Source organism: Limanda limanda, chromosome 21, assembly GCF_963576545.1.
Source record: "Limanda limanda chromosome 21, fLimLim1.1, whole genome shotgun sequence".
NCBI classification, from domain to species: Eukaryota; Metazoa; Chordata; class Actinopteri; order Pleuronectiformes; family Pleuronectidae; genus Limanda; species Limanda limanda.
Window position 1 is genome coordinate 22,184,190 of NC_083656.1, and position 18,988 is coordinate 22,203,177.

The following is an 18,988-nucleotide window of genomic DNA, read 5'->3' on the forward strand; positions in this document are numbered from 1 at the left end:
GAGTTGACTTTCAGCAAAGGGTGCAGCAATGTTTATTGAAACTCTCCACACTTATCAATGCTACTCTAACCAATCGAAAAAAAAAGGTAAGCAGCAGTTTAACTGCCTCAGAATCTTACTTATGGTGCCTTCAAACCAAACGTTATGCACATTTTTTGTGTGATAAGAGTACATAAATCAAAGCAAAAGCCAGAATAGATGTGAATTCACGTCATTCACATCTATGACTCCAAGTGAGTCCAAGCCAAGCTTAGAGGTCATCAAACCAGCCACTGATGAGCCTCGGGTATAATGCTGGAAATGCCTTTCATCCAGACACAGCTCCTGGAGAAGATGGTGAAATTCCCTGAGCTGTGTGCTACAGGCAGATCTTGTGAGCTGAGGTCTGTTGACCTGTTGAGAACTGTATGTGTGCCACATGTATACACACAGAGAAAGGGATATCTACCAAGTTTGTGCTGCTGAAGATGGTACAACTTTATGGACAAATGCAAACGGGATTTCTGCTGGTGCTGCTGATGATGAGTGTTTGTGAGAAAGAGAGAGAGGAAAAAAGCGAGCGACTGCTTGTAGTCAACGAGGTGTGCCGGGGAGCTTTGAGAGAATGTTAGAGTGAGTGATTGCACCAGTGTGAAGTTGTGTGTTACAGTAACTACACTCATCCATGCCTTCATCACCTCACAACTGGATTATTGCAATAGCATCCATTACGGCACATCCACCAAAATCAACAACAAATTACAATACATCCCAAACTCAACTGCCTGTCTGCCAACCCCCCTGACCAGAGACCGCATCACACTGTCCTTGAAAGCCTTCACTGGCTCCCCCTTCAACAAAGAATACAGCTTAAAGTTATTCTCATCCCATACAAAACACTTCCACAACCTCGCCACCTCTTACCTCTCTGACCTCCTACACCAACACAATCCCAACCGCAATCTCAGATCCACCAACACCAACCTCCTCTACCCTCTTACCCTGTCCAAGCACCGAACCTGGGGTGACAGGGCCTTCTCCAACGCTTCCCCCTCCCTAGGGAACTCTCTCCCCCATCACCTTAGACATTCTCCGTCACTCACCTCCTTCAAAAATGGACATAAAACTCACCTTTTTAAATCTGCTTTTAATCTCTGATTTATTAATGTAATGTAATTGTTTTATGTAAAAAGAATATGTCCTTTAAATGCTAAATTGTTACCTTGTTGTTATAGTTTGTACCGTTACTATTTTTATCATGTAAAATGCCTTTTAGTACCTTATTAAAAGCGCTATACATATAAAATGTTAAATTATTTTTATTATAATTGTTATTATTTTTGCATGCTTGGGACACATCCATATATTCTAACAGGTCCAGTGGCTGGTGAAAAAGGGCGACTGCTGGTGTAGTTCTGAAGCGCACTAAAAATCAATCTGTGGTGATATTAACATGTTTCTGCATTGGTAGCCACATCAGAGAAATACATGTTCAAAAGCACTTAGAAGTTATATTTTCATGGCATGTCCCATTTAAAGTAAGCAGACTCAGTAAGAGATTCCGGGCCAAAGCAGTCGCAGACATTTATTCCCAAATTCAACAAGATTTGTGTAATTGATTCTGATTTACAGGCTATGTGTTCCTGTGTGGGCCTGTGTTTGTGAGAGAGTATATCATACATTGTTCTTTGTAAATAAAATAAGTGACACTGTGAGCAAGAACCCCACTAGTTTACCAAGTGTGTGTGTGAGTCCTTTTCTAGATTAATTAATTTACTTGTGCTAGGTTCTGTGGCTACATCCACTGTCTTATTGTTAGAATGAAATTGATCACTGTCCAGACAAGCATCTTAGCTCTGTATCAGAAAGTCTAAATCCATACTAAAATCGAATCCCATTACTATGAATGTGAACTGGTCATGCACAGGAAGAGCAAACAAGAAGTGCAAAAATGAAGTAGATTGTCTACCTTGCAGTTGGTTGCTTAGTTGCAGAAAATATTATATACAGGGTGTTAAGTTACCAATGATGAGGTGCAGCTTTCAGTGACAGTAAGTGTTGACAATGCTTTGCATTCACTGCTGGTGGTTGAATCCTGACTGAAAAGACCCAAGCAGTAGGCAAATGTGGGGGTCCTGTTCATGCTAATATGTTAGCCCCCGAGTTTTTGAGCTAAAAGAGGGCTAGCAGTGTTTCCAAAAGGCTACATATTAAGGGGTAAAATACTTTCTACATTAAATGCCATTTTGTAGCCTCAACACCACTGTAGAGGCTACAAAATAGGCTTTGTAGATCATCTCACATGATGCCATTCAGCCAATCAAATCTGCCAATTGAGTGAGATAACACATTAAGTTGAGACAATATTTGCCTGTTGACCAGAACATGTTTCTCCACTCCACCCACTCACATGATCAATCCTCTGATGTACTTTGATATTACTACAGCTTGACACTATGCATCATCATGTTTACCCAACTGTCACAACTCCACAAGGACAGTAATCTTCCTTTCCATGATAACCATGTGCTTAAATCACTTTGTCTTTCTCCAATAATTACAAAACATGATGTAGTCAACACAAATATACAGACAGACAAACGGTAAGACAAACAGAGATTTCTGCAATTATTAGTAAGATACCCTTGGTTTGTCTTCCTCGCCTTTTATCCAGCACTTGTTTCCTCTTCACACCACACAACTTTGTCAACTGAGTACAAAGAGTTCTTAAAAGTGAAGGGTAAAAATATAGAATATGAGGCCATGCGTTGCTACCTAACTATCTAAAAAATACGTATATGGTTGTTTGAAGACAGATGTACTACGCAGCGGGTCAAACAGAGTGTAAGATTCACGCACTTTAAGTCTCAGTTTGATAAAGTAGATACTCAGATCTTCTGGATTGGGAAAGAAAAAAGGAAAAAGCACCTTTATGACAACCTTGTGGATTTATTCCCATCAACCGCACTGTACAGAGAATGACAAACTAGACAGAGGTAAATAAAGAGGTTGAGGGAAGAGAAAATACAGCAGCGCAACAAACAATCTAAAAGAGTGATAGTGGTCCTGTCCTTTTAAAAGGCAAGCATCCATTTCCAAAATGAAGTGCGGGACTGAATAAATCAGTCTTGGGTTAATAAAGTTGTCATCTGTTGAATTTTTCTGAGGAAGAAGAAAGAGGAAAAGGAAGAAAACAATGGCAGAATTATGACCCCATCAGAATTATCTCTTTATTTTATTGTCTTTACAGAGGTCAGCGTGAACAGAGATACATCATGTTTTCTTCAACATGTCCTATATAATTGAACTTTGTTCTTAAGACTGTAAATCAAAAACCATGAGGCTTTGGCACTAGTGCACAGGAGGAAGACTTTTGTACAGATAGAGAGAGGAAGATTTTTCACAGTAACAAATTTTACTCAATCCAACAAGCCAGTAGAGGGGACCTCATTTATTTCACCTAATTTTCTGTCAAACACAATGTTACAATGCCAGGTTTCCAATAATCAGGTGATTGCGTATTAAAGTAAATGTCAGGGTGCTCATACTTGAATTTCACAAATGTGCTACTATTAACACAGTCAAATGAAAATCTTTTTATTTATGGATTGGGACTGAAAGACTTGTTTACCATTATGCCACACAATAAGCAGGTAATGGGTGTAATATTCCTATTGTGGATCAGATACAGACGTGAGGATGGAGTATATGTAAAGTATATTGTAGGAAGTGGGATGTTGGATTACAGTATAAGGATGACTCTTAAGGATCACTGCATGAAAAGAAGCGTTTGTGTCAATCTGTGTCGCAGAGAAGTGTTGGCACATCCTTCGGTTAACGACTTTCACACGTATCTGCAGGCAGCAAAGGAAACGGTCAGGGTTCCTGCAGTTTTCAAGCCTGTGAGCTGTTGAGATTTGACCCCCCTGCTCCAACGCCTAGAGGACGCTTTCACATGCAAATGACAATGCTCTGAGCTTCACAAATGCAAATCAGTTTCCCTGAGAGCAGATAACACCAATGTGTAAGAGGCACCAACAAACTATCTGGCTGAGTAAACCAGGCTTAAAATAAATATTAAACCTGAAATTTTAAATTGTTCTTAAGTAAGTAAGTGTGCTATAATGAATTATATTGTATACCACGAACAAAGGTCAATGCAGTCAAAAGAAATGAAACAATGCACTTTATTTCAAATTTTTATTGTCATCCAAAACAATCCTAAATCTCAACAACTGTACAGAGTGGCATGATTACAGTCACTTTTTCAATTGTGCTGGTTAAATGCACAGAGGAAGTGTTAACCACACCTCTACCAGCAAATAAATTATGCTGGGTATGATCATCTGTGTCCTGTAAGCTCCAAACTTCTACTGGCTTTCCATAAAAATATCTGTCCTCCCAAAATACTGGCATCAAATTCACATGTCAATGGCAAACTAAGCTGTTTTCCATGAATTATAAATGCTACCTTTTCACCACTACTTTCAAAATTGCTATGAAACATTCATTGATTTAATGATTTATTTTTTCAGTGTTATATTTAATCCCCCATGGACTGCACAGTGACAAAACACAGCAGCCGGCTGTTTGGCTACAACATACATCTCCACTCAGTTTGATTATTATTTTAAATATAAAGAAGACACAATATAGAGCTTAAATTCCTTCATAATTTGAACTTCAATTGTCTAATTGTTGTTATTAAACTTTCTCAGTATTCCATTAAAACAGTCAACACTTTTATCCAAAGCGACTTACAATAAGTGCATTCAACTATAAGGTTACGAACACAGAACAGCGTGAATCATGTGTGTAAATGTACTAAACACCACAAAAAATAAACCTGGCCTCAGTCACATGCTCATCCCATATGAAGTAACCGCTGCTCACGTCACCCGCTCGCGTCATCAGCTGATGGACTCGTCCAATCACAGCCTCGTAAACACAGTGCAGCAGCGTCGAGTGTCCCGCAGACAGGAAGCGGGTCGTGTTTAGCTTGTCCCGTACGAGTGACTCTGTTTTCGGGGTAAATAACTTGCTGACACGACGCTGTTCCCTGGAGGAGAAGATGAGTGCGTGTGGAGGCAGAGCCGCGGGCCCGGTGTGGACGAGTCGAGGCGGAGAAGACGGGCGCACAGTCCCTGAGTTAAGGTGAGAGCTAAACGGAGCCGCCATGCTAACCACTAAGCTAACTGGTACATCTGAAAGCATGTCCGCCACTCTTTGGGATAGCGAGAAAGTTGCTTAAATACGAATACAGCATCGAGTGCTGGAGCAGATCTACTGCATGTGTAAATATGTATGAATTACTTAGATGTAACAGTTTGTTCTCGTTAAGTTTTTTCATCAACATGACTTTTCTGTATGTTTTCACAGCCTCAGCCCCCCCCCCCCACACACACACACACACACACACAAACAAAGAGGCGTTAGGCTGAGACGCTGAAAGTCCGGATTTAAAGTCCAGAAAATTAAGCCATTGAATGTAAGTAACTGTTTATGAATTGTTTTGGTGTTTTTTTGCTGTGGATCTTCCAACGGTGATGCAGCGCAGCTATTTCCGTTTATTAATAATAAAGTCATGTTACATGTGTTGTTTTCCAGCTGCCTGTCCATGACGTACAAAGACACACTATGAGCCAGTATGATCAGACCAGACCTTACATCAGCATTGAGGAGTTGTCGGAGAAGAAAGAGGGTAAGGTTATATTCATTAAATAATTTTCCAGTTACATGTAAAGGTGTATGTTGTCATTGAACTGTGCTAATTTTACTGAATGTGTTTACAGCTGATTGAAGCGGGACAGATGACATGGATCCATCCTTCCACAGCCAGGAGCGCACCGACCTGTGTCCCACACTTCATATAAGACTGGAAGCTACACTGATCTCACAGCTACACACCACAGACGTCTACACACTGGAGAAGATTCAGACAGAGTCCCACAAAGAAGTCATGACCCAGAGGCTGCAGAGAAACATTTCAAGCCTCATCTGAGTTTTTGTACAATATTTTTGCTGTATGTAAATAAAGCTTTCACTCCACATATACCTTGTTCACATTTGTTCCCTGTACAATGTGTTCACCTGTAACATCAAGCATCACATGAATGTTTAGTTTTAATTAACTGCAGTGCTTTTGGTAAAGGCTTACTTATAAATAATAATAAATATTAATATATACATTTTTATTATTCATATTGTGTGGGAGGGGCTTACCCCACGTGCGGAATGCTGTGACCCCACGTGTGCACTGCAATGACCCATAAGGTGACCAATAGCAACACTTCTACCAGCCAATCATGAGTGACATTAGTTTCAAGGGTCTGTGGTTTCCTCCAATGGTGAGTAGAGAGAGGTTCTAGCGAGCGGCTGGACTCCGATTCATATGCTAATTAGATCACATGTCGCGATCGGTCCGCGAGGCTCAGCGAGCCCCCCCGTGGCTCTCTCCTTTGTTCTCCAAATCCCCCTTAAGGTCCGCAAACGCCGATAGACCCACCTTGTCTTCACTGGCGAACGCCAAGGTAACATCATGGAAACAGTTGGTTACAGCAGGGGATTAGGCCTGTCTGAAGAGGTTCACTGTGACAATAATACTGCTTTTCGTCTAGTGGATGCCTGAGCAAATATTGCCTTTAGTCAACGGCACATTTAGGTAGCTGCATTAATAGGAAGTTTGAGATAAATAAGGGGTTTTTCGAACCGTAAATCACTATAAGCTTCTATGAATTAGTCCCAAAATAAAAATACAGACGTGCAAATTCAAATCATCAAATCAAATCAAAGTTTATTGTCACATGCACCAAAATAACAGCGTCATCAGAGCAGTGACATTTTTATGACCTGGCAGGCAACATCTACGCAATAACATAATAGTTACCACAACTTTTGTTTCTCAATTATTTTCTCTTTTTCAGCCTCATATTCCTCTAACTAAAGTCAACCAGCCATACTTTTCAACCTGAGCCTGCTAAAAAGGGCTAATTTGAAACCAAAAACAAGTAATGATATTCAGGGAGACAGCACAAATGTTTTAACCTAACAGGATAAATGTGCTAAAACACCAGCCAATTAGCTAAAAGGTGGTCCTGCTTGCTGATGTAGTAAATCAGTCTCTTCCACAAATGTATTTCCTGAATTTCTAATGACAAAGTGATTTATCTACATAAGCTGCTTTACTTAATAATTAGTGGTTAACAATAAACAGACTGTGGATACACACAGCAATAAATCTGAATTTCCCCACACAATACGACTCATTTTAGACCCCCAGGTGACATGGTTTTCAATAAATACCAATTAGTCAATATCAGTATTATTTATATATAGATTCCAGTGGCTTGGATTCTGTTGTTAAACATCACAATTAAACATTTATCGACATTTAAGTTTGCTGTCGATAATTCTCATCTATGGAAACCAGCATTTTATTGACATAATAATATAATTAGATGCCTCATGGTAACTTGGCAAAGTAGGAGATAGGCAAAATTCCACCTTTGTGCAGCCGGACAAGTGGTGGTGTTAGTGGCACTGAATAACTAAAACAATGGTGGCCACTGGTAGGAGGGGTAATTTAGCACAGTGGTACAGATCTGCCTTTGTTTCAAAGCAGATAGAAAATAAACCGTCAACCTGAGGAGCCAAAGGGCCATGTCGACTCACTAGAAAGAATTATGTTACAAGATTTGCAAGTTTCAAACATTACACATAACATACAACATACATAGTGTAACGGAGTGGGTTTATGTTTATGCTTTGTTGTGACATAGGTTCAGTAAGACACCGTGTTGAAAGAGGGTTGAGATATTCTGAGGGTCAGTGAAGGGGTCGGGGTGGGACATGTTCTGGACCAATGGGGTGGGGTTGTTATGGAATGTCAGGTTCTCATTGGCTGGTATTGTTGGGGGTCAGGGGTAAATGAGGAAGTGAAGTGACGAGGGGTATGTTGATGTGTGGAAGTGACGGAGTAGAAACGACAAGTGGTGACATGTTCGTGTTAAATATAATAAAATAACTAAACAGAGAAGTTCCGAGTAGTCTGTGAGGCGGGGACCCTACATTTTATTTATTTGTTGTGACATATATACTCATACAAACCCACACTTTATCTTGAAAACGGGCTCTGTGTTTCAGAATCAATTTAGTCAGGAACAAGTAGGCCGAGAGAAGTGTGTAGTGTGTTATGTTAAAGACAAGAAAACTAAACTTAGAACCTGTAAATAAATATCAATTTCTTTAAGAGTTATTACTTAATAACAGCTGTGGCTGAGGGGTAGAGTGGTCGTCCTCCAACCTGAAGGTCGGCAGTTTGATCCCCAGTCTGACCCATATGCATGCCGAAGGAACCCTGAATGGCCCCCCATAGAATAACAAAGTGCTGCGAATAGATGCACTGTGTGAATGTAAAACTGTACTGTTAAGTGCTTTGAGTGGTTATCAAGACTAGAAAAGCGCTATATAAATACAAAACCATTTAGCCTACCATTACCATTTAACTGTTTGAAGGAAAAGCGGAAAGTGTGTTTTAAGAATTTTTTAAGAATTATACACTTTCTCAAAACCTTGTGTTTTTCCTAATATCTGTTAAAAGAATTACTATTTTGTTTCTCTTCTGTATAAACTTGAAAGATTTAATGAGATGAGCTGTTTTTGTTTGTTTATGTGGCTGTGTTTGTTGGTTGTTATTATGTAGTGTGTTTGATTGTGTGGGGAGGACCCCAGGGAGAATAGCTAATGCATATGCTGGTGAAAGAAATAAATTCTTGTTCAAAAACCCATAAATTCACTCGGGAACTGATGTGATCACATGTTAAATCCATGGGATTACATGTGAAATCCATGTTCCATGTTCCGTACATTTAAAAAAATAATACATCCATGGTTCTGATGCGTTTTTAGTCAGTAACTCTCTCTCTCTCTCTCTCTCTCTCTCTCTCTCTCTCGCGGTGCATGGTGGGAGCGTGGTTGCGTGAGCGAGTGTAGGAGTGAGAGCGTTTTCGTTCTTATTTTCTTTATTTTTGTTTGTAAATGTTATATTTTGTTCAATCACATTGCACATTAGAGTCACCGTAGTTTATTTTCTGGTGGTTTGGTTTAAAATATGTGTGAGTTTCCCCTGCAGCGTGGAGAGCATCGGCCTCGCTGTGGGGGGGCAGGTGGGTCACAGCGGCGTGGTGTCGGCCGCTCGGATGAACAGCGCCGTGGTCGTGTTCCTGGACCGGGTGGAGAAGGTGAACTCCGTGGTCGAGACAGGGATCACCGTGAACGGTTGTTTTGTACAGGTGCTGCCTTTGTCCCAGCCCGCTACCAAGGTGGTCCTGTCCAATGTCCGACCGTTCATCACCGATGAGTTCCTCAGTAAAGAGCTGTCCAGGTACGGGAAGGTAGCGTCCCCCATACGGAAGTTGTTATCTGGATGTAAGTCTCCATTACTGAAACACGTAGTGTCTCACCGCAGACAGGTCTATATGATACTGAACAACCGGAACGAGGAGCTCAACCTCTGCTTCCACGTTAAAGTAGATGATAATGATTACGTGATATTTGCAACAACAGCGGTGATGAAGTGCTTCGGGTGCAGAGAGGAGGGACACACGGTGAGATCCTGTCCGAGGCGGAGTGACCCGGCTCCGCCCGTGTCCGAGCGGCCGACAGCAGCTCCACGGGCTTCTCCGCCAGCACCAGCGCGGAGGAGCAAGGCTGTGACCGAGCCAACACAGGGGGTGAGTACAGTTAATACACCGGGTGTTGAGGGGGACGTGGTGGGTGAGGGTGGTGTGGTAGAGGAAAGGGAGGTGGGAGGTGTAAGTAGAAAACAGGTGGAGAAGAGTTCAGAAAAGGATGGAGGGGACAGTATAGAAAAAGAAGGAGAAGCAGGTGAATGCAGGATGACGTGGAGTGAACAGGTGGAGGAGGAGGAGGAGATGGAGGAAGAAGCAGTCAAATCAAAGATATCAGTAAAGCGCAGGAGGTCCACCAGGACGGTTTTAAACGAAGCAAAGAGTATCAGAATGGAGAGTGATGTGAGTGAGTGTGAGAATGAGTGTGTGTCTGACAGCAGCGACGTTCCGCTTTTTAACAGCAGTCAGAAAAGAAAAATGTTCACCGTAGATAAATTTAAATCATTTTTACAACACACCAAAAATCAACAGCTGAAACTTGAAGAACACTTCCCAGATCTCGGTCTTTTTATTTCCTCGGCCAGACTCCACATGAGCCAGAGGGAGGAGTCTGGCCTCACAGACCAGGAAGTTTTTAGACTTAAAAAGCTGGTGCTCAGAGCCAAACGCCAACTAACTCGTGATGGAAAGGACAGCAATGTGTGTTTTAATTAATTTATTGTTTTCTGTTTTAAACGTGAACGGTGCAAGAGCGGAGACTTTACAGCGGCTGGTGGATGCTGTGGGGCCGGTACTCAACAGCTCCCAGGCCCTGGGCTCCCTGCTGGGGCTGCAGTCCACCCGGGTGGCCCAGAGGATCCGGAAGCTCTGGACCCAGAGGCTCTCCACACATGAGAGGGACCTCCTGAGGGCCGACCAGATGGGGGAGACCGAAAGAGACACTGCAGACCCCTACCTGGAAACCATCCTGAGCCCAGGCCTGGGGGAAAAGACCGGACCCCTACTAACAGAAACAAACGAACACAAACAAACGATCAACATGAACTGTGTCGAAAGCATCCACCAGACCGGACTGAACCACAGACCCCCTACTGTGTGGTCCCGGAGGGGGGGAGAACTTGGACCCAGCCCAACCTTTTATCATTTAACTGTGGTTTTTAATGTTTCAACGACATCCTCTGCACTGTCACCCACAATGAGCTGTCCTTTTCCACACTTTTAAACAGACTGAGTTTTTTACAACAGCTTTTTTTGTGTGTATTTAATGAATAATAATGTATGCAGGTGTTTTGTAAAGTGTTTTAACAGACTGAGTTTTTATTAACATCAGCACTTATTTATTTAAATTATAATACAAGCAACGGTTTTGTAAAATGAAGAAAATGTAAATAAAGTGTTTTTGAAAAATCAAAAATCTCTCTCTCTCTCTCTCTCTCTGTCATGGCGGAGCGGGGAGCTACCGCGAGCAACCCAGCCCGAGGCTGCCAACAGCAGCTGAGCCTCCCGCTCCTCTGGTGGAGGAGGGGTTCCGGAGACCGAGGTAGCCTCCGAAGCTCCGGAGAGTCCGCTCCCTGAGGTGGGAGTCGAGGGGGGAACCCCCCTGCAAACAGTCACTCTGAGCAGGCAAGGAAAAAAAACGACAGCCAGCCAGAGCCAATCGAAATAGATGAAACTGAGATGGATGATGATATGAGTGATGAAGAAATGTTTTAAATGGCACAAAAGAGGAAAAATTCAGTGACTGGGCACAACAATGCAAAAGCATGCAAGGCAAGCTGCGGGCTGAGGTCAAGCCAGGGGAGTGTGCTCCCCTCTCAGGTAGACCTCTGATATAAGAACCTTCCTACAAACCACTAAAGGTCAGAGGCTGCCCTCGCTTAAGGATCATTTCCCTGACTTAAAACTGTTTTTGAAGTCCTCTAAATCGCTCGCCAGAAAAAACAGGCATCAATGGTGTTTTAACAGATCAACAAATCTATAGACTCCGGAAACTCATGTTGAGAGTAAGCGGCGAAATGCCACTGATGATGAGGAGTTTTAAAAAGTCCATTTTACTCTTCTCTTTTACTGACCTGTTTTCTGACTGTTTTTTTTTCCTTTTATCCATGTGTTATTTTATTTTTAAACTCATGGATTTTAGTGTTTAAAAAGTCTGGAACCTTGTAAAAAAAGAGCGAAGGTAACAGGGGGACCCCCTGCACTGGCTGCTGCAAGAGCCTGTCCTGTACGGGACCATTATAGATCCCCCCCGCTGGGCACAAGGCACCCTCTCCAGACTGCTGCAGGCTGCCGGGGTCTCTACGCTGGATATTTTCTCCGCCACTTTCCTGGCACTGGACTTAAAGGACTGTTCTGGACTTCTGATACAGCCGGCTCGCCCTGTCTCCCTGGACGGAGCTTCCAGGAAAACTCTATACCAACTTTTGGAAAAAACTCTCAGTCCTAGAGACCTGGACGCTGTGGTGTTTTTCAAGATGTTTTATGTTCAGTGAAAAATCGAGAACTTGTTTATGCTGATTATCTTGTGTGATTCTTTTATTTACTTTTTTATGGCCAAATGTGTTTTTTAAAATAACTTAGGTGTTGTTAAAAAATAGTACCTAATAAAGTTTTAAAAATCAAAAAAATCTCTCTCTCTCTCATTTGGGACGCAGCCTGTCACTCACAGCATCACTTGACTGACAGCTCAAAGACTGACTGTTGCGATGGCAGCTCGACTGTGATTTCCTCCAGACGTGACTCACCTGAATGTAGGTGAAAGAATCCAAAATGCATATTGTGTTTTTTGGGCAACTTCCTAAAACAAAGCTGACAAAGAAAGTCAACAAAGCAGACAGACAGAAGAGAACCAGAACGAGGCTAGATGAGCCTGTATGAGTGCAAAGAGAAGAAAAGTTGAGCAGTGAAGAAGTATGTGGCTTAACCATGGATAAATAAAGGGATAGTTCACCCAAAATTTCACTCATTTACTCACCACCATGACGATAAAGGGGTGGGTGAAGGGTTTGAGTCCACAAAACACTTTTGGATATGCAGGGGTAAACAGCGTTGCAGCCAGTAAAACATATGAATCCCTGCCATAATATTGATCTCCATGTGAAACACTAATGGTGAGCACAGCAACAGCCAGCCACATGGAAAAGTGTGGCCATTCTGTGTCACCTGTGCACAGTTGATCACTAACATGTCCACTACACACTGCTGGAAACGTGGAGTTGTTTGAGTTGGCAGTCACTTATCATTGAGAACGGGTCTGTAGCTGATGTGATGTTACTAAGTTCTCGCACTGTGAAACAACCATGTTATCAGTGTTATTGGTAAAAAATCATGCATACTTGCAGATGGCAAGTCAGTGCAGCAAAAGAACAAAGTGTTGGAGCTTAAATGATGAAGTGGCAGCACTAGGTCAGTACTCTCTACTGGCACCAGCTCCCTTAACTCCTGCATAACCAGGGAAGGCTTATTCTTGTATGTCCATTACATATTAAAAACATTATCAACGTAACATTATCCAATCCATGGCCTTCATACTCAAATATTTAGAATCCTGACGGTGTGAAATATGTTTATACATGTCATTTTTACATCAAAAAACAAATGAAAAAAATGTGGCTGTCCCCAAACTGTATTAGATATTCTCAAGACACAAAACCAGTGTAGTGCAGGAGAGAAGTATGTCATCCTGAATGGCTGACTTGCATTTGTCGACCAATACTGGTCATTTTAAGATGGAATGGGGTAATATAAACAAAATCATGCGAATAATTCCACATTTCATACCAGAAAACTGAGTTTGTTATTGAACGGAACGAGTTCATACATTCATAAAACGTATGAAATGTACAAGGTTGGCAGATATGCTCCATTAATTCCACAATTCAGCAAATAGATCTGAGGGTTGCTGTGCTGCCTTCTCTCCCTACATAAAAGAGCACCTGGCCAAACACATAATCCTCTCAGACCCCTGTAGAGCCTTGAGCTCTGGATCTCCCCCTGGAGGCTGCAGCCAACCACTAAAAATGTGTAGCAACAGGTCACAAAATGCTAATGACAACCACAATGATTTGTAAGATTTCAATTGTATATCTGTCCAGGGATCCAGAGAGTGGGGTTATTTTTTAAACAGCATGGAAATATATTCTGCACACATTTTCAGTGCTGTTCAGTTTCTGGGGAGTGTGGGATTAGGCAGAGGTCATTGAAGGAATAAATGTTGGAGGTGTTCAAATTCTTCCAAGAATCTCCCCCATAGCCACAGTATGTGTGCTGCTTCTGAAATACCCTGATCAGTTACACTGAGACAGCACACATACACTTCACTCTAGAACATCTCTTAGATCCACTTGGTGCCTCCAGGCCGTTCTTCATGCTATCTGGTTCATGTGTGCAATAGCAAATATCTGTGAGAGCCGAGAACATAAAGAGGCCTCGAAAGAACAAGGCATTGAACTCCTATTAACATCACAGATGTACAAACACAAATTAATGATTAACCAACCCAAAGTTACATCATTATTGGTTTTCAACAGTCTTAAAATGCTCCTTGATGACGCGATATGGTACAACACATTTGTCCTCTTGATATTATTGTCCCCTTATTAATAAATTGTTAACTAAAACATATTGAATGTCAGACATGATGAGTGGCAGTGCCACTTTATTGTTCCCAGTGAATTCTTTAGTATAACCAAATCTAAAATAACATACTTAAATTCTGGTTTCCACTGTAAAATTACATAAATTCCCTGTTTGAGAAATACATTTAAGAAATCCAAAGGTTGGACCTCTAAAACAAAGATTTGAAACAGAACTGTAGAGACTTGAAGTGTAACATCTGTATATTCTGAGGAACAGCACAGTTTAGGTCGCATTCATGCCTGTAATTGGGTTCGCTTAAATGCTTTCATTTAGTTCATATCTAGTTTCGCATAGACATAATACAGAGTAAGCAAGAAGTGAAAAGATGTGGACTGAAAGCTAACTCGGTTACTGGCAGTTTACTGAGCTCATCCTGCACTACCACTGCTTCATGGACCAGACACGATCTAAAAACTGTCATGAAGCACATTATAAAAACACTCTATTCTCCGGTGTCACAAAGAGCTCAGGAATAAATTGAATACACTGAGTATAGAGTATGAGTAGTCTAGACTGCATCTGGATCTTGTATGTTATATAGGACAACAATAATAACAAAAGGAAACAGTGCAGCATCTTGTACCGTAATCTTCGGGGGCTTGAAGAAGAATCTCTGGAAATATTTGAAGCGGTGCACAAATATCACCCATCTGCACAAAAATATTTTACTTTAGTGGGCCAACAGACTGATAGTGCTGTTTGGTTCTATTTTGTGTTTGCAACTATAGATAGAAAAAAATGTGTTGACTGTAATGTTCAATTATAATTCTGTAGCTCCAGTATGATAGCAAATAAATAAAAGTACAGGTTCTGTCTGCCCCAACAGTCATTGCAATCATGAAACTTAACGTAAAAAGTGCTTAAGTGAGATAGCACAGTTGATGACTTGAACTGCTGTGGTGTGTGTTGCCCCAGTAAAATCAAGCATTGCATCTGTGGATTCATATCTGCTGCTGACAAAATAAGCGTATTGCAGGCACAGCATGGAAAGTAGGTAACCCTAACAGGGGGAAACTGTGGTCACAAGGCCTACCTGGTGGAAGGGCTGTGGTCTTCTGTGTCCGGAATGTGGAAGGTTGTTAGACTGTCAGTCTCTGGCAGCACTGCTGTGACTCTGTCTGATGAAGAAAGATAGACACACAAAGTTAGACTGTTGAATGAGTGTTCTTCAAAACCTTAAAGTAAAACTCACATGGGTTCATTCATTAACACTGTAAGCTGTCAGATGAACAACTGTCAGTCATTAAGCATGCAAACTGGAGGAAGACCTAGAGGGCAGTTTGGCAGCAGCAGATTTCCCCTGTGCCTCAGCTGTGGTCAGTGCTCTGACCTTTATAGAGGTTTGTCATTATTCAACCGTGATTACTTTGGGTCAATATAAGGTTAGGTCTGATAGTTACATATGACAGGTAGCTGGAGAGGACACACACACACATTCAATTGCAGGGACAAGAGACAAAGGTTAGAGTATCCTCCACCTCCATCAATTCATCCAGCAACTCAATACTACTACACCAGGGGTGGGGAACATCCAGCCTCCGGGTCATATGTGGCCTGCAAGATAGTTTGATCCAGCTGCGTGACACATTGTCACACGGACAGTGAAGCAAAGATAAGAGAGAAGAACAAGTGTGTCTACAGGATTTCCAGGGTGGACAGCTGATGATAGATTATTAGTAGCAGAGTATATACAGTATTACATTACATTACATTTCATTTGGCAGACGCTCTTATCCAAAGCGACTTACAATTAGTGCATTCAACACAGTGTTAATTGTGGCAGCCATTTTTGATTTAGTCTTTGTCTTTAGACGAAAATGCATATTAGTTTAGGTCACATTAAGCCATTTTTATCCTTCTTAGTTTTAGTCTAGTTTTCGTAGACGAAAACTAATTACATTGTAGTCTAGTTTTAGTCACATTTAATAGCCACATTAAACTAATTTTCTTCCTCTCTAGTCTAGCTTACATTACTTAGGTTGTCCATTAAATATCCCTTCTAGCAGGAGTCGGCAACCTTTACTATCAAAAGAGCCATTTTGCCCCCTCTTCCCCCAAGTAAAATTCGTCTGGAGCCGCAAAACATATTTGATTAAAAACCTAATAAAGTTTTATATAAAGTTATACTATACTAAACTATAGTTTGTTGCCTTTATGAAATTATAGAATGACAATAAAGAAAACTGTTGACATTTTATTGCTATCTTTACCTGTTACAACAAAGGAAAACACCAAACTCTTATGAAGAGGAGAAGAAAATACACTGGTAAGCGTAGGCCTACTTTGAAATAAATTAAACACAGAACTATGTAGGGCTATTTGAGTCCTCCCCATATTTGTGGCAAATGTATGAAATAAGAAGTACCTTATTTTGAAATAAATAAAAACATAACACTACCGTTCAAAAGTTTGGGGTCACTTAGAAATGTCCTTACTTTTCAAAGAAAAGCACTGTTTTTTTCATTGTTTGCTAATCGCCTTAGAAGACTAATGGATGATTGGAAGACCCTTGTGCAATTATGTTAGCACAGCTGAAAACTGTTTAGCTGGTGAGAGAAGCTATAAAACTGGCCTTCGTTAGAGCTAGTTGAGTATCTGCAGCATCACTTTTGTGGGTTGGATTATACTCTCAAAATGGCCAGAAAAAGAGAACTCTCAGGTGAAACCCGCCAGTCTATTCTTGTTCTTAGAAATGAAGGTTATTCCATGCAAGAAATTGCGAAGAAACTGAAAATGTCCTACAACGGTGTGTACTACTCCCTTCAGAGAACAGCACAAATGGGCTCTAACCAGAGTAGAAAGAGAAGTGGGAGGCCCTGGTGCACAACTCAGCAAGAAGACAAGTATATTAGTGTCTCTAGTTTGAGAAATATATCCTCACAGGTCCTCAACTGGCAGCTTTTTTAAATGGATCCCGCAAAACGCCAGTGTCAACGTCTACAGCTAAGAGGCGATTCCGGGATGCTGGCCTTACAGGCAGAGTGGCAAAGAAAAAGCCATATCTGAGGCTGGCCATTAAAAAGAAAAGACTGATATGGGCAAAAGAACACAGACATTGGATAGAGGAAGATTGGAAAAAAGTGTTATGGACAGAGGAATCAAAGTTTGAGGTGTTTGGATCACACAGAAGAACATTTGTGAGACGAAGAACAACTGAAAAGATGCTGGAAGAGTGCCTGACGCCATCTGTCAAGCATGGTGGAGGTAATGTCATGGTCTGGGGCTGCTTTGGTGCTGGTAAAGTAGGAGATTTGTACAAGGTAAAAGGGATTTTTAATAAGGAAGGCTTTCACTCCATTTTGCAACGCCATGCCATACCCTGTGGACAGCGCTTGATTGGAGCCAATTTCCTCCTACAACAGTACAATGACCCAAAGCACACCTCCAAATTATGCAAGAACTATTTAGGGAAGAAACAGGCAGCTGGTATGCTGTCTGTAATGGAGTGGCCACGCAGTCACCAGATCTCAACCCCATTGAGCTGCTGTGGGAGCAGCTTGACTGTTTGGTACACAAGAAGTGCCCATCAAGCCAATCCAACTTGTGGGAGGTGCTTCAGGAAGCATGGGGTGAAATTTCTACAGATTACCTCAACAAATTAACAGCTAGATTGCCAAAAGTCTGCAATGCTGTAATTGCTGCAAATGGAGCATTCTTTGTCGAAAGCAAAGTTTGAAGAACAAAATTAATATTTCAAATAAAAATCATTTTTTCTAACCATGTCAATGTCTTGACTATATTTTCGATTCATTTTGCAACTCATTTGATAAATTAAAGTGTGAGTTTTCATGGACAACACGAAAATTTTATGGGTGACCCCAAACTTTTGAACGGTAGTGTAGCTGCAGCCTAATAGCTTAAAACGATATTTTAGTTGGCGAAATGTGAAAACAAAAAGTGAGAGCAAGTTAGACTGGAGGCGGACCCAGAAACTGAAGCTCGGTAGAAACAAACTGCAGCTTCTGCTCTGATCAAGAAGCTGCGGCTGATCTCTGAGCAGCAGAGACCAGAGAAACTCTGTGTTTTCACTGTTTCCACTGATAAGAAGCAGCGTGAAGTTAACATAGCAAAGTTAAAATAGAAAGAGGAAAAGCTGGAATATTAATATGGCAAATATTTAATACTTACTCAAGAGCAATTTTTGTTAACAGGGCCAGAGTCCATTTTTATTTGTGTTTGGTTTGTTTATCTATCTTAATCAAGGATATTTCGTTATTTTTCATTCTAATTCAAATGTCAGACTGGATATTCCAACAATATTTGTTATCGCGACAGGCCATGTTAAAACCTTAACATTGCCCTTGGTAGAAAAAGGTTTCCCCACCCCTGGCTTACAGCTTCACAAATAATAAAATTGCTTTAGGTTGATTCATCCTGCTATAAATCCCCACAAGGATCCATCCCACCCATTAATTGTCCTCATTGGGGAAAAATATATGACATGTCAATCATGTTGAGGCTGTCAAAGTTGGCCACTCACCCAGCGAAAGTTGTCTGAATACGAAACAAAGATTGGGAGAAGGAAAAATTATTTAAAGCCTGGACACGATCAGTTGTCTGTGATGGGAGTAAAGCTCTGTAAAGCAGAGATGTGTGGACACCATGCAGATCTCCTGCAACATGCTAACACTGATAAACAAAATGGGGACTCATTTTCTTAAACTCGTCTAACACACATTGGACTGACTCAAATAGCTATAATTTCATAAATATGTTGAATGTTATATCTAAATATTAAATTT

General features: G+C 41.2%; 1 long non-coding RNA gene across 1 annotated transcript; it reads left to right on the plus strand.

Annotated features, from left to right (window-relative positions):
• The first annotated feature begins 5,387 nt into the window (after positions 1-5,387).
• LOC133028286 (uncharacterized) lies at positions 5,388-6,027 on the plus strand. Its single transcript, XR_009683295.1, has 3 exons — positions 5,388-5,467; positions 5,587-5,680; positions 5,772-6,027. It is a non-coding gene; the product is annotated as an uncharacterized LOC133028286 (long non-coding RNA).
• The last annotated feature ends 12,961 nt before the right edge of the window (positions 6,028-18,988 follow it).